Source organism: Zea mays, unplaced genomic scaffold (assembly GCF_902167145.1).
Source record: "Zea mays cultivar B73 unplaced genomic scaffold, Zm-B73-REFERENCE-NAM-5.0 scaffold_87, whole genome shotgun sequence".
NCBI classification, from domain to species: domain Eukaryota; kingdom Viridiplantae; phylum Streptophyta; class Magnoliopsida; order Poales; family Poaceae; genus Zea; species Zea mays.
Window position 1 is genome coordinate 18659 of NW_023367379.1, and position 12774 is coordinate 31432.

The window sequence follows — 12774 nt, forward strand, 5'->3', positions numbered from 1 at the left end:
TTATCCCTTTCAACTTGGATACCGTGAGGCGGACCTTGGAAAGTTTTTGAATAAGCAGGGGGAATTCGTAGATCCTCCAAACGTAGAGCGCGTAAGGCTTTGAAACCAATACGTTACCCACAATGGAAGTAAACATGTTAGTAACAGAACCCTCTTCAAATAGGTCTAATGGATAAGCTACTAACAGATATATTGATCTGGGTCCCCAGGAACGGGCTCGATGTGATAGCATCGTCCTTTGTAACGATCAAGACTGGTAAGTCCATCAGTCCAAACAGTTGTCCATGTACCAGTAGAAGATTCCGCAGCTACTGCAGCTCCTGCTTCTTCAGGCGGAACCCCGAGCTGAGGAGTTACTCGGAATGCTGCCAAGATATCAGTATCCTTGGTTTCGTACTCCGGGGTGTAGTAAGTCAATTTATAATCCTTAACACCAGCTTTAAATCCAACACTTGCTTTAGTTTCTGTTTGTGGTGACATAAGTCCCTCCCTACAACTCATGAATTAAGAATTCTCACAACGACAGGGTCTACTCGATATGGATTAGGCGTAAAATGAAACCTTTGCAAAAATCTAAAAAAAAAGATATTTAATTAATATCAACTCATTAAATAAAAAAAGGAGTAGCTTAAGTTAATGAATATGTTTCATTCATATATAATGTGTACACCCTGTGTACGTTCTATCCTATAGGAATTTTACTATAGGAATTCGATAGGAAGGAATTCGATAGGAATTGAGTTGTTTGTTATGGTAAGTTAAACACGGTTCGTTATTAAACCGTGGATTTGATTCACCAAATCCATCATTATTGTCATACTCTTTGATAGATATAGCGCAACCCAAACCCTAATCTTTATTTTACAATTTTTAAAGTTCTTCCCCTTTGATATTTTGAATCTAAATACCTAAATACTAAGAAAATTCTCTGTTGACAGCAATCTATGCTTCACAGTAGTATATATTTTGTATATCGAAGTCCTAGATAGGAAAGTAGAGTAGGCACAGATCCTTCACAAAAGGCGAAATTTATATGAAAAAAATGGATTGAACTTTCCAACGGATTCATTCCATAAGTAAACGATTGAATGGGATTCGCTTGGGCAACGAAATCAAGTGCGAGTCCCCTTTTCTTTTTTATTGAATTAACTAATTCATTTCCTTTTGACTTTTGGATTTTGGGATATTTTTTTTGATTTGGCATTATTCAACAAGAAAAAAAATTTCGACAAATTCCTTTTTTTTGAAAATTATGTGATAATTATGAGAACCAATCCTACTACTTCGCGTCCCGGGATTTTCCACAATTGAAGAAAAAAGCGTAGGGCGTATTGATCAAATTATTGGACCCGTGCTGGATATCACTTTTCCCCCGGGCAAGTTGCCTTATATTTATAATGCTTTGATAGTCAAGAGGTCGAGACACTGCCGATAAGCAAATTAATGTGACTTGTGAGGTACAACAATTATTAGGAAATAATCGAGTTAGAGCTGTGGCTATGAGTGCTACAGAGGGGTTGATGAGAGGAATGGAAGTGATTGACACGGGAACTCCTCTCAGTGTTCCAGTCGGTGGAGCTACTCTCGGACGAATTTTTAACGTTCTTGGGGAGCCTATTGACAATTTGGGTCCTGTGGATACTAGTGCAACATTTCCTATTCATAGATCTGCGCCTGCCTTTATCGAGTTAGATACGAAATTATCTATCTTTGAAACAGGTATTAAGGTGGTCGATCTTTTAGCTCCCTATCGACGTGGAGGAAAAATCGGACTGTTTGGGGGGGGCAGGAGTAGGTAAAACAGTACTCATCATGGAATTAATCAATAACATTGCTAAAGCTCATGGAGGCGTATCCGTATTTGGCGGAGTAGGGGAAACGGACTCGTGAAGGAAATGATCTTATATGGAAATGAAGGAATCCGGAGTAATTAATGAAAAAAATATTGAGGAATCAAAGGTAGCTCTAGTCTATGGCCAAATGAATGAACCGCCGGGAGCTCGTATGAGAGTTGGTTTAACTGCCCTAACTATGGCAGAATATTTCCGAGATGTTAATAAGCAAGACGTGCTTTTATTCATCGATAATATCTTTCGTTTTGTTCAAGCAGGATCGGAAGTATCCGCCTTATTAGGCAGAATGCCCCTCCGCAGTGGGTTATCAACCTACCCTTAGTACAGAAATGGGTTCTTTGCAAGAAAGAATTACTTCTACCAAAAAGGGATCTATAACTTCGATCCAAGCAGTTTATGTACCTGCAGACGATTTGACCGACCCTGCTCCTGCCACAAACATTTGCACATTTGGACGCTACTACCGTACTTTCCAGAGGATTAGCTTCCAAGGGTATTTATCCCGCAGTGGATCCTTTAGATTCAACCTCAACTATGTTACAGCCTCGGATTGTTGGCAACGAACATTATGAAAACTGCGCAAAGAGTTAAGGAAACTTTACAACGTTACAAAGAACTTCAGGACATTATCGCAATTCTTGGATTGGATGAATTATCGGAGGAGGATCGTTTAACTGTAGCAAGAGCACGAAAAATCGAGCGGTTCTTATCACAAACCGTTCTTTGTGGCAGAAGTTTTTACCGTTCTCCAGGAAAGTATGTTGGTCTTGCAGAAAACAATTAGGGGATTTCAACTAATCCTTTCCGGAGAATTAGACGGCCTACCCGAACAGGCTTTTTATTTAGTGGGGAACATCGATGAAGCTAGCACGAAAGCTATAAACTTAGAAGAGGAGAGCAAATTGAAGAAATGAAATTAAATCTTTATGTACTGACTCCTAAACGAATTATTTGGGATTGTGAAGTGAAAGAAATCATTTTATCTACTAATAGTGGCCAAATTGGTGTATTACCAAACCACGCCCCCATTAACACAGCTGTAGATATGGGTCCTTTGAGAATACGCCTCCTGAACGACCAATGGTTAACGGCGGTTCTGTGGAGTGGTTTTGCAAGAATAGTTAATAATGAGATCATCATTTTAGGAAATGATGCAGAACTGGGTAGTGACATTGATCCAGAAGAAGCTCAACAGGCACTTGAAATAGCCGAAGCTAACTTGAGTAAAGCTGAAGGTACGAAAGAATTGGTTGAAGCGAAGCTAGCTCTCAGACGAGCTAGGATACGAGTCGAGGCTGTCAATTGGATTCCCCCATCACAATTGAAGACAATCCAAAGATTTCGTTGATACAAAGAAAAAGGAAAGAAGGGTAGAAAAAGTTATTAGATAGCGAAGCGAAGTAAGTCCAATGCTATCTAGTAATTTTTCTACCTACCTACCTACTATTGGATTTGAACCAATGACTCCCGCCGTATGAAAGCAATACTCTAACCACTGAGTTAAGTAGGCAATTTATCACCACAAAAGAAGCCCCATTACTTCGAATCGATTATAGATTGAATCCTTTTTATAAGCAATACCGCTCCGTTATTGGTATGTTTATGTTATATAGTAAACGGATCAAAGGGATATCCTCTGGCATTAGAGAATATTCATCTTGACAAGAAATTATCTATATGTTAAGATATCTCTGACAAGGGCTATAGCTCAGTTCGGTAGAGCAACTCGTTTACACGTGCGCCAATGCTTTTCAAGGGAACTTTTTATGCAATGAACATAATTGACCTTGTTGCAAAATCAATGTCTTACTTCATGGATTCGAAAGAATAGAAGAACAGTAGCCTGACAATGACAAACAGCTGGTTCAGTCCGATTCAGGTGCCAATTAAGGTGCTTACTCAAATAGAACTCCTATTGATTTGCTAGTTGATAAGGTAAATATCCAGCCCACTCAATGCTAGGCGTAATGAGGATAAGGGCCTCCAAAAAACTTCTTTTCGTTCTATGAACTTTAAGGTGTATGAAGTCTCATAGTAAACTCTTGCAGCGGAAACGATAGAGACTCCATTTCACTTAGGTTGATTTAATTTAGGCCGGAGGCAGACCTAAGTCAAGGTAATCCTCCTTTGAAAACACTTTGGTATTGTTCCTAGATAGATCATAAGACAAATAATCAATCAGAGCACAGGGAGCCATCTTATTATCTTTCCCTAAAGAAAAACTATGGCGAATTAACTGATCTTTACATTAGTTGATGAAAGAGCCCAATGCAGAAAAATGCATGTTGGGTCTTTGAAACAGTTCGAATCATTTCGATAATAATCTGTTTGATCTGTTTTACCGAGAAGGTCTACGGTTCGAATCCGTATAGCCCTAATATATACGTCTTTTTTCCATTTAGGATGGATATCTTATGTTTCCTTTAGTATAGTTTTCTTTTCCTTATTTAGTACTTGTTTATAGACTCGAACGGTCGATTGCGCCATAGAATAGAGATAAAAGCATTACCATAGGCTCATTCATCGAAACGCAAATCAGAGAGACAGGAAAAGAAAAAAGAATTTTGATCAAATCAATAGAAGGAAGGATCCCTTACCTGATTTGAATTTCATCCTCCTTTAAATAGGATATGCTCTAAGTCTTCCCATACTTTCCTATAATGACTGCAACGATTTTCTCCATTTTGCGAATTCCTATTTTATTTGAAGTATATTACTATCATATACATTATCTAAATCGATCCACTTTAAATAAAATAGAAAAAATCGAAAGAAAAAAAAAAGAAAGAGTAAATAATAAAACAGGATATTCTGTTTCATAATTCTGAAATAGAGTTCTTTTTTTTAGTATTACTCCTCATTAGGATGTATATATTAATCATCCTATTTTAATATATATTAATCATCCTATTTTAATTAGGTTCTAATCCAATTAGTAGTAAGTATTTTCTTTTTTATTTAATAGTCTCTGACTATCATTAATAAAGGGTAGAGCAATTCTTTTTTCTAGAGATTCTAGAGAAAGTGAGACAAAGTGAAGCGAAAGAGTTTTCTTTGTATAAGAATTAGGTCTATATCATATCTAAATAGAAGGGAAATCAAAAAGAAGGGAAGTGGGGATTACATTGGATGAATCCTTAAGGAAGACATATCACAAAGAAATAAAGGCTAAAGTAAGCGCTCCTTGCCTTTGGTTTGAGCAAAACAGATTCTTGTTTCACCGAGGAAAAGAGAGAAGTTCTGGATAAATTGACAATGTCAACTTGAATTGACTAATTCAGTTCCGCCTATTCCACATTAATGGGAGTACATTTATGTTTCTGCTTCACGAATATGATATTTTTTGGACATTTCTAATAATAGCAAGCCTTATTCCTATTTTGGTATTTTGGATTTCAGGACTTTTAGCCCCGGTTAGTGAAGGACCAGAGAAGCTTTCTAGTTATGAATCGGGTATAGAACCCATGGGGGGGGCTTGGTTACAATTCCGAATACGCTATTACATGTTTGCGCTAGTTTTTGTTGTTTTTGATGTGGAAACAGTCTTTCTCTACCCTTGGGCAATGAGTTTCGACGTATTGGGTGTATCCGTTTTTATCGAAGCTTTCATTTTTGTGCTTATCCTAGTTGTTGGTTTAGTTTTATGCATGGCGAAAAGGAGCCTTGGAATGGTCTTAACTGAATATTCAGAAAAAAAAAAAAAAAGAAGGAAAAGATTCCATTGAGACAATTATGAGTTTGATTGAGTTTCCGTTACTCGACCAAACAAGTTCCAATTCCGTTATTTCAACTACACCAAACGATCTTTCAAATTGGTCAAGACTCTCAAGTTTATGGCCCCTTCTATATGGTACCAGTTGTTGTTTCATTGAATTTGCTTCATTAATAGGCTCACGATTCGACTTTGATCGTTATGGATTGGTACCAAGATCAAGTCCTAGACAAGCGGACCTAATTTTAACAGCTGGTACGGTAACAATGAAAATGGCTCCATCTTTAGTGCGATTATATGAGCAAATGCCTGAACCGAAATACGTCATTGCTATGGGAGCCTGTACTATTACAGGGGGCATGTTCAGTACAGATTCCTATAGTACTGTTCGAGGAGTTGATAAGTTAATTCCCTGTGGACGTCTACCTGCCGGGTTGCCCGCCTAACCAGAGGCTGTTATAGATGCCCTAACAAAACTTCGTAAGAAGATAGCGCGAGAAATAATTGAGGATCGAACTCTATGTCAAAGTCAAAAGAAAAATAGATCTTTTACTACCCCGTCACAAACTTTATGTTCGGCGCAGTACTCACACTGGAACTTACGAACAAGAATTGCTCTATCAATCACCATCTACTTTAGATATATCTTCTGAAACTTTTTCAAATCCAAAAGTTCAGTATCTTCCTACAAATTAGTGAATTAGGAGGGGTTCTTTTGTGCAGAAAAAGAAAGAAAAGAGCAGTACAATCTTTCAAACTTGCATTTGAAATGTGAAATATTTATACAAAAGGGGGAGAGATCAAGACAATGCAGCAGGGTTGGTTATCTAATTGGCTAGTTAAACATGACGTGGTTCATAGGTCTTTGGGCTTCGATCATCGAGGAGTAGAGACTTTACAAATAAAAGCGGGGGATTGGGATTCCATTGCTGTCATTTTATATGTATATGGTTACAATTATTTACGTTCCCAATGTGCTTATGACGTAGCACCCGGTGGATCTTTAGCTAGCGTGTATCATCTTACGAGAATACAGTATGGTATAGATAACCCAGAAGAGGTATGCATAAAAGTCTTTGCCCAAAAGGATAATCCTAGAATCCCGTCTGTTTTCTGGGTTTGGAGAAGTGCCGATTTTCAAGAACGCGAATCTTATGATATGGTGGGAATTTCTTATGATAATCATCCACGTCTTAAACGTATCTTAATGCCTGAAAGTTGGATAGGCTGGCCCTTACGTAAGGACTATATAACCCCCAATTTCTATGAAATACAAGATGCTCATTGAGTGATAATAAATTCATGTTCACTTATACAACACAATTCCAGATTTTATTCAAGTCAAGGAATATTTTGACGTTCTGTTCCTAGACGAAACGAAATACTTAGAATATAATATTCTAATTAATTCCTATTATACAAAAAGGTCCAGATAGACTGAACAAAAAGGGCTTCATTTCTATTTTCCAATTTGGAAAATCACATATTTGTTTCCTTCGTATGAACAGAAAAATACAATGACTCAAAGAAGTTCCTACCACGAACTTTGTACCGCGCATATTACTTAGAACAACTGGGAAAGTAGGATAAGCAAGAATAAAAAAAATATATTCTTCGGAATAGCGGTATACAAAATTAATAAGAAATGCAAAATGAAGAAAAGGGCACCTAATCTCACCTCTTTCTATACCATAAAGAACCAGAGATTTAAACCCTTTTTTTAAAAGAAAAAGAAGTGTTTAGAGATTTATCTACTTACTCTAGAGATTTATCTACTTACTCTAGACTAAAGACTAAGTAGATTTTTAATAAATATTTACCCCAATCCATCTCAAAATATTTGTATCAATATCTATTCAGTAGATCCTTTTTTTCTGTGCCAGGAACCAGATTTGAACTGGTGACACGAGGATTTTCAGTCCTCTGCTCTACCAACTGAGCTATCCTGACCCTTTCTTGTGCATCATCTTAGTAAAGTATTTGCATCTATGTCAATTAAAGGGACTAAAAAATCAATAAAGTATTCCATTCAAAATTAGGAAATGGGGAGGGGTAGTCCTATGCATTGTGGATGGCTTACTTAATAATACTTAAAAAAAACGAATTAATAATCGAGATTCCTTGCCGATACTCTACTCTAATAAATAAAAAAGAAATAAAAAAGAAATCATCTATTTAATGAATAGCATAAGATTCATTGAGTTCTTGTCGCACTCCTTTGTGAAAGAGTAGAATGAGAAAGCTAGTGAATCTTAAACCCATTGATAAAAGAAAAAAAGGATAACAACTATGGTTAGGGAATAAAAGAGGGTTTGGGGATAGAGGGACTTGAACCCTCACGACTTATAAAGTCGACGGATTTTCCTTTTACTAGAAATTTCATTGTTGTCAGTATTGACATGTAGAATGGGACTCTCTCTTTATCCTCGTCCGATTAATCCACTTTTAAAAATTAAAAGATCTCGAAAACAATGAATTGAAGGATTTGATTACTCAATATTTGATTGGAATAGATTCACAATAATTCTAAAAAAAAATTATGAATTTTCTATTTCATAATCATTCCTAATTTCATTCTAAAAATAAAATAAAGAACCTATATTATAATATGGGTTCTGTGATTAATCGTTATTACTTCGATTCGTTAGAACAGCTTCCATTGAGTCTCTGCACCTATCCTTTTCCTTTGGGTTCTAGTTTGAGAACCACTTGTTTTTTCAAAAAAGGGATTTGGCTCAGGATTGCCCATTTTTCATTCCAGGGTTTCTCTGAATTTGGAAGTTACCACTTAGCAGGTTTCCATACCAAGGCTCAATACAATCAAGTCCGTAGCGTCTACCGATTTCGCCATATCCCCATTTTACTTTTCTTTGAAACCAGGATTCCTTGTATAATTTAATCCATCTCTTAGTTTTTTTTGAATCATTGAATTCATTATTCGACGTAGTCTAGCAACTCATCTCTATTTGAGACACCCCGCTCGCTTATTGCAATTCAGAATTGCATTGATTTTATCGTTGATATATTTGCAATTCAATCGGAATGAATATATCCAAAGTTTTTCTCTCTCCCGCCTCCCTCCTTCCTTTTTAGAGTATTCCAAATCATACTATAACGCTTGATATTCATTCTTTTTTTCTAAACTGAATTAGAAATTTCATTTGCTATGATTCTATCTTCTCCTTAGTGAACTATTTATCCTTAAATTATTAACAAATAAAAAAACAAAATATCTCAAAAATGTATATAATGATCAAATGAAAATGCCAATCTCTTGGCATTTTCTCTTTATTATATTATTCATATATATTCTTCTTTTTCTTCTTTTCTATGTATTAGATTATTCCTCCGAGCCATATCAAATTGAAAATATCTGAAATCAAATTCAATATAGAATTTGGAATAGATTCTATTAAAAAAATCCATTTGCGAATTAGAGAAATAAAAAGAAAGTTCAATAAATTCTATAATCCTATTTAAGAATATCATTTAGTTAAGCATATCAAGCTAACTTTATCTTTATGAAATTCTAGTATTTTTTTTTTTCTATCTAAGTGGAACTTCCAATTTAGAACTAGTTAATAACTAAGATTAATAATTAAGATCTGACATTTTACAGATTCCCTATATATATTTTTATTTGTTACACTATTTCTGTTATGTAAGCCCACTTAGCTCAGAGGTTAGAGCATCGCATTTGTAATGCGAGGGTCATCGGTTCAAATCCGATAGTCGGCTTTTTTTTCTATCGATGTTCTATGAACAAGAATTTCTCTTTTTCTCCGAATAAAATGGGGAATCCAGGTCTATTATGTCGTTTTACCTTACAATTTTGCTAGATACAAAGCATAAAAATAAATAATATATATACAAAAAATCCAGATGTTGATGAAATTCCATTTTTTGTGTTACTCCATTTTTTGTGTTACTTTAGTAGATTTTACTCTGTTTATCCTTTAGTTTAATTCTGTTTGAATTTCGCTGTATTCTGTAATGTAAATAGAACGAAATTTATTGTGTAAAATGAAATTTCAATAAAATAAAAAAGGGAGTCTTCATGTCCCGTTATCGAGGGCCTCGTTTAAAAAAAATACGCCGTCTGGGAGCTTTACCAGGACTCACTAGAAAAAACGCCTAAATCCGGAAGTAATCAGAAAAAGAAATTCCATTCTGGGAAAAAAGAGCAATATCGTATTCGTCTTCAAGAAAAACAGAAATTGCGTTTCATTATGGTCTGACAGAACGACAATTACTTAGATATGTACATATCGCTGGAAAAGCAAAAAGATCCACAGGTCAGGTTTTACTACAATTACTTGAAATGCGTTTGGATAATATCCTTTTTCGATTGGGGTATGGCTTCAACCATTCCTGGGGCCCGACAATTAGTTAACCATAGACATATTTTAGTTAATGGTCGTATAGTTGATATACCAAGCTTTCGTTGCAAACCCCGAGATATTATTACTACGAAGGATAACCAACGATCAAAACGTTTGGTTCAAAATTATATTGCTTCATCCGATCCGGGCAAATTACCAAAGCATTTGACGGTTGACACATTGCAATATAAAGGACTAGTAAAAAAAATTCTAGATAGGAAGTGGGTCGGTCTCAAAATAAATGAGTTGTTAGTTGTAGAATATTATTCCTCGCCAGACTTGAACTTAACGAAAAAAGGAAAGGTTCATAGAATTTTTTTCCCCTTCCCCCTTTCCCCGAACTAAATCGACCTAAGGCTCTTAATTCGTATTTTCCCGTTCACCTAGCAGAAATAGATTAACCCTAGGATACTTTTTTCTTTTTTGTTATTTCCTCGATGTGTATTTTACATACCACAGTAATTTGCTATAGAGAATTTCTATTAATTAAAGGTATTATTGTTGGAATAAATTGTTATTTAATTTGATACATTGTGATCGCTAACATTGATGAATTAAGAGAAACGGAAAGAGAGGGATTCGAACCCTCGGTAAACAAAAGTCTACATAGCAGTTCCAATGCTACGCCTTGAACCGCTCGGCCATCTCTCCTACATAATCTTATTATGGAAAATAAACTGAGTGAATAGCGAGTTTTCGTATTCCTGCAGTACAGGTACAGCCACAACGGCTCGGGAATTCCATGGCTCTATTGGATTGGATGGAAAAATTCCTTTTCATCTAAGTGGAAGGATCCTGTATTTTTTTACTAGGAATTCTGCTCCCTCGAAAAGTTTTTCTTTGGGGAAAACCAAAATAAAAAGAGAATGGAAGAATTCTTCTATTCCATAAGAAAATAAAGGAACCCTAGAATTCCATTTGCATAAGGTACATTACGCCATACAATCTAAATATAAAGGGGTATGGGGCAATTAATGACTTTGAAAACGCGAAATAGCTGATGAGGGAAGTTGTTGTTGAGAAATAGGAAAGTGGAATGAAATCCAGTCTTAGTCAAATATTTCATATCTCTTCTCTTCTTGTCCAAACAGAAGGAAAAGGAGACAATTTGAGCTGAGCGGAAAATCCATATCTCTCTTATCCATTTAGAGCATATGGATCGATTTATAAGAATCGAATGTTTTGTTTTTATGTTATTTTGTGATAGAATGAAAAGAATTCTATATAGAATGGGTTGGGAATTATGCCTAGATCCCGTATAAATGGAAATTTCATTGATAAGACCTCCTCGATTGTAGCCAATATTTTATTGCAAATAATTCCGACAACCTCCGGGGAAAAAAGGGCATTTACTTATTATAGAGATGGTGCGATTTGACCTCTTTTTTTTTTTTAGCCCTACCTATATCTCATTCTTACGAGAAAGAGAGAGGGTTCGCATAGAGAGAACAAAATTAGTAAAGGAAACCCGCGCTTGGGGAAGGTGAGGTGAACTAACAATTCCTTCTGTCGTGTATCCTCGATTGATGTGGCCTCAGATGCTTCAATTGTAGATTTGAGTATTGAGCGAAAGGTTACACCTACAGGATAGGTTCTGTATTACAGGGCAATCCGACTCTACTAGTACCAATAGGCAGCATAGGGGAGAAAAGCACTACACCACGAAATAGGAATCAACAAGAGAAAAACTTTGTTAGAAATTAGCCCTTTCCTGATTGGTATCAGGGTTGGGAAGAATGGTTGGGATAACAAACAACCATCAGGTTTGTACTTTGGATACCCTTATAACCATCAAAGGTCGTTGAAGTGGGCTAATTCCTCTAAATAGGAGGCGTTGAGAACAAAGAAATTCTTGGAGCTATCGTTTTCCTCTAGCATTAATATAATTCATTGGTGTTAAGAAAAACCTCTTGGGGGAAGGTTGGCTAGAGATTTCTTGGAAAAATACCAGCCCCCTTCGGTCCATAATGAGATGGGACTAATTCGATTTTTATTCTATAGATTTTTCGCTTAGTACTATGTATAGAAGGGAGAAGCCGTATGAGATGAAAACCTCATGTACGGTTTTGGAACGGAGATTTTTTGAATAGAATGAACGACCGTAACGGATGTTGGCTCAATCCGAAGGAAATTATGCGGAAGCTTTGCAGAATTATTATGAAGCTACGCGACTAGAAATTGATCCCTATGATCGAAGTTATATACTATATAACATAGGCCTTATACACACAAGCAATGGAGAGCATACAAAGGCTTTGGAATATTATTTCCGGGCGCTAGAACGAAACCCCTTCTTACCGCAAGCTTTTAATAATATGGCCGTGATCTGTCATTACGTGCGACTATCTCCACTATAGAAAGAAGAAAAAAAAGAAGGAGGAATTTTCTAGTGAATACTAGAAAAGAGGGCTTTCTACATAGGGATCGTCAAAACAACGATTTTACCCTATCAGCTGTAGGAAGGAAGGACACTTCACGAGAATCAAAATAGGAAGAAAGTAGAGCCTATACTACTATTCTATGGATAAAGCTGAAATTGATAGAGAAAACACCGTAAAGATCAATTAGTGAGCGACTGGGTCGATACAACTAAAAAAAACTGCTTCATTATACCACGATATGGGACAAAATTTAGGAATCCGCTTATGTAATAAAGCCGATCCACTAAGGGATTAAGCAGCGGTGTAGTATCAGATCCCAAAGATAGTAAGTTCTTTTTTCTTTCTTATGGAAAAAGGTCTTTTTCCAGGATTCTATAGAAATTTCATATATGAAAGAAACGAAACCGAGATAGTTACCTTTCAGAAAATTCGAACGAAGGATATAG

The 12774-nt window shown here is 36.0% G+C and overlaps 3 non-coding genes and 2 pseudogenes across 4 annotated transcripts in view; 3 read left to right on the forward strand and 2 right to left on the reverse strand.

Moving 5' to 3' along the window:
• The first annotated feature begins 122 nt into the window (after positions 1-122).
• LOC118475926 (ATP synthase subunit beta, chloroplastic-like) lies at positions 123-2767 on the forward strand (annotated as a pseudogene).
• The window catches only part of LOC118475937 (photosystem I assembly protein Ycf3-like), a 17687-nt pseudogene continuing 5735 nt past the window's right edge, over positions 823-12774 (forward strand). The window contains exons 1-2 of the transcript XR_004855218.1: positions 823-11314; positions 12054-12281. The product of XR_004855218.1 is annotated as a photosystem I assembly protein Ycf3-like (transcript). The remainder of the gene's footprint in view (positions 11315-12053; positions 12282-12774) is intronic.
• Positions 7443-7515, reverse strand: TRNAF-GAA (transfer RNA phenylalanine (anticodon GAA)). The gene has a single exon. It is a non-coding gene; the product is annotated as a tRNA-Phe (tRNA).
• TRNAT-UGU (transfer RNA threonine (anticodon UGU)) lies at positions 9231-9303 on the forward strand. The gene has a single exon. It is a non-coding gene; the product is annotated as a tRNA-Thr (tRNA).
• TRNAS-GGA (transfer RNA serine (anticodon GGA)) lies at positions 10512-10598 on the reverse strand. Its single transcript has one exon. It is a non-coding gene; the product is annotated as a tRNA-Ser (tRNA).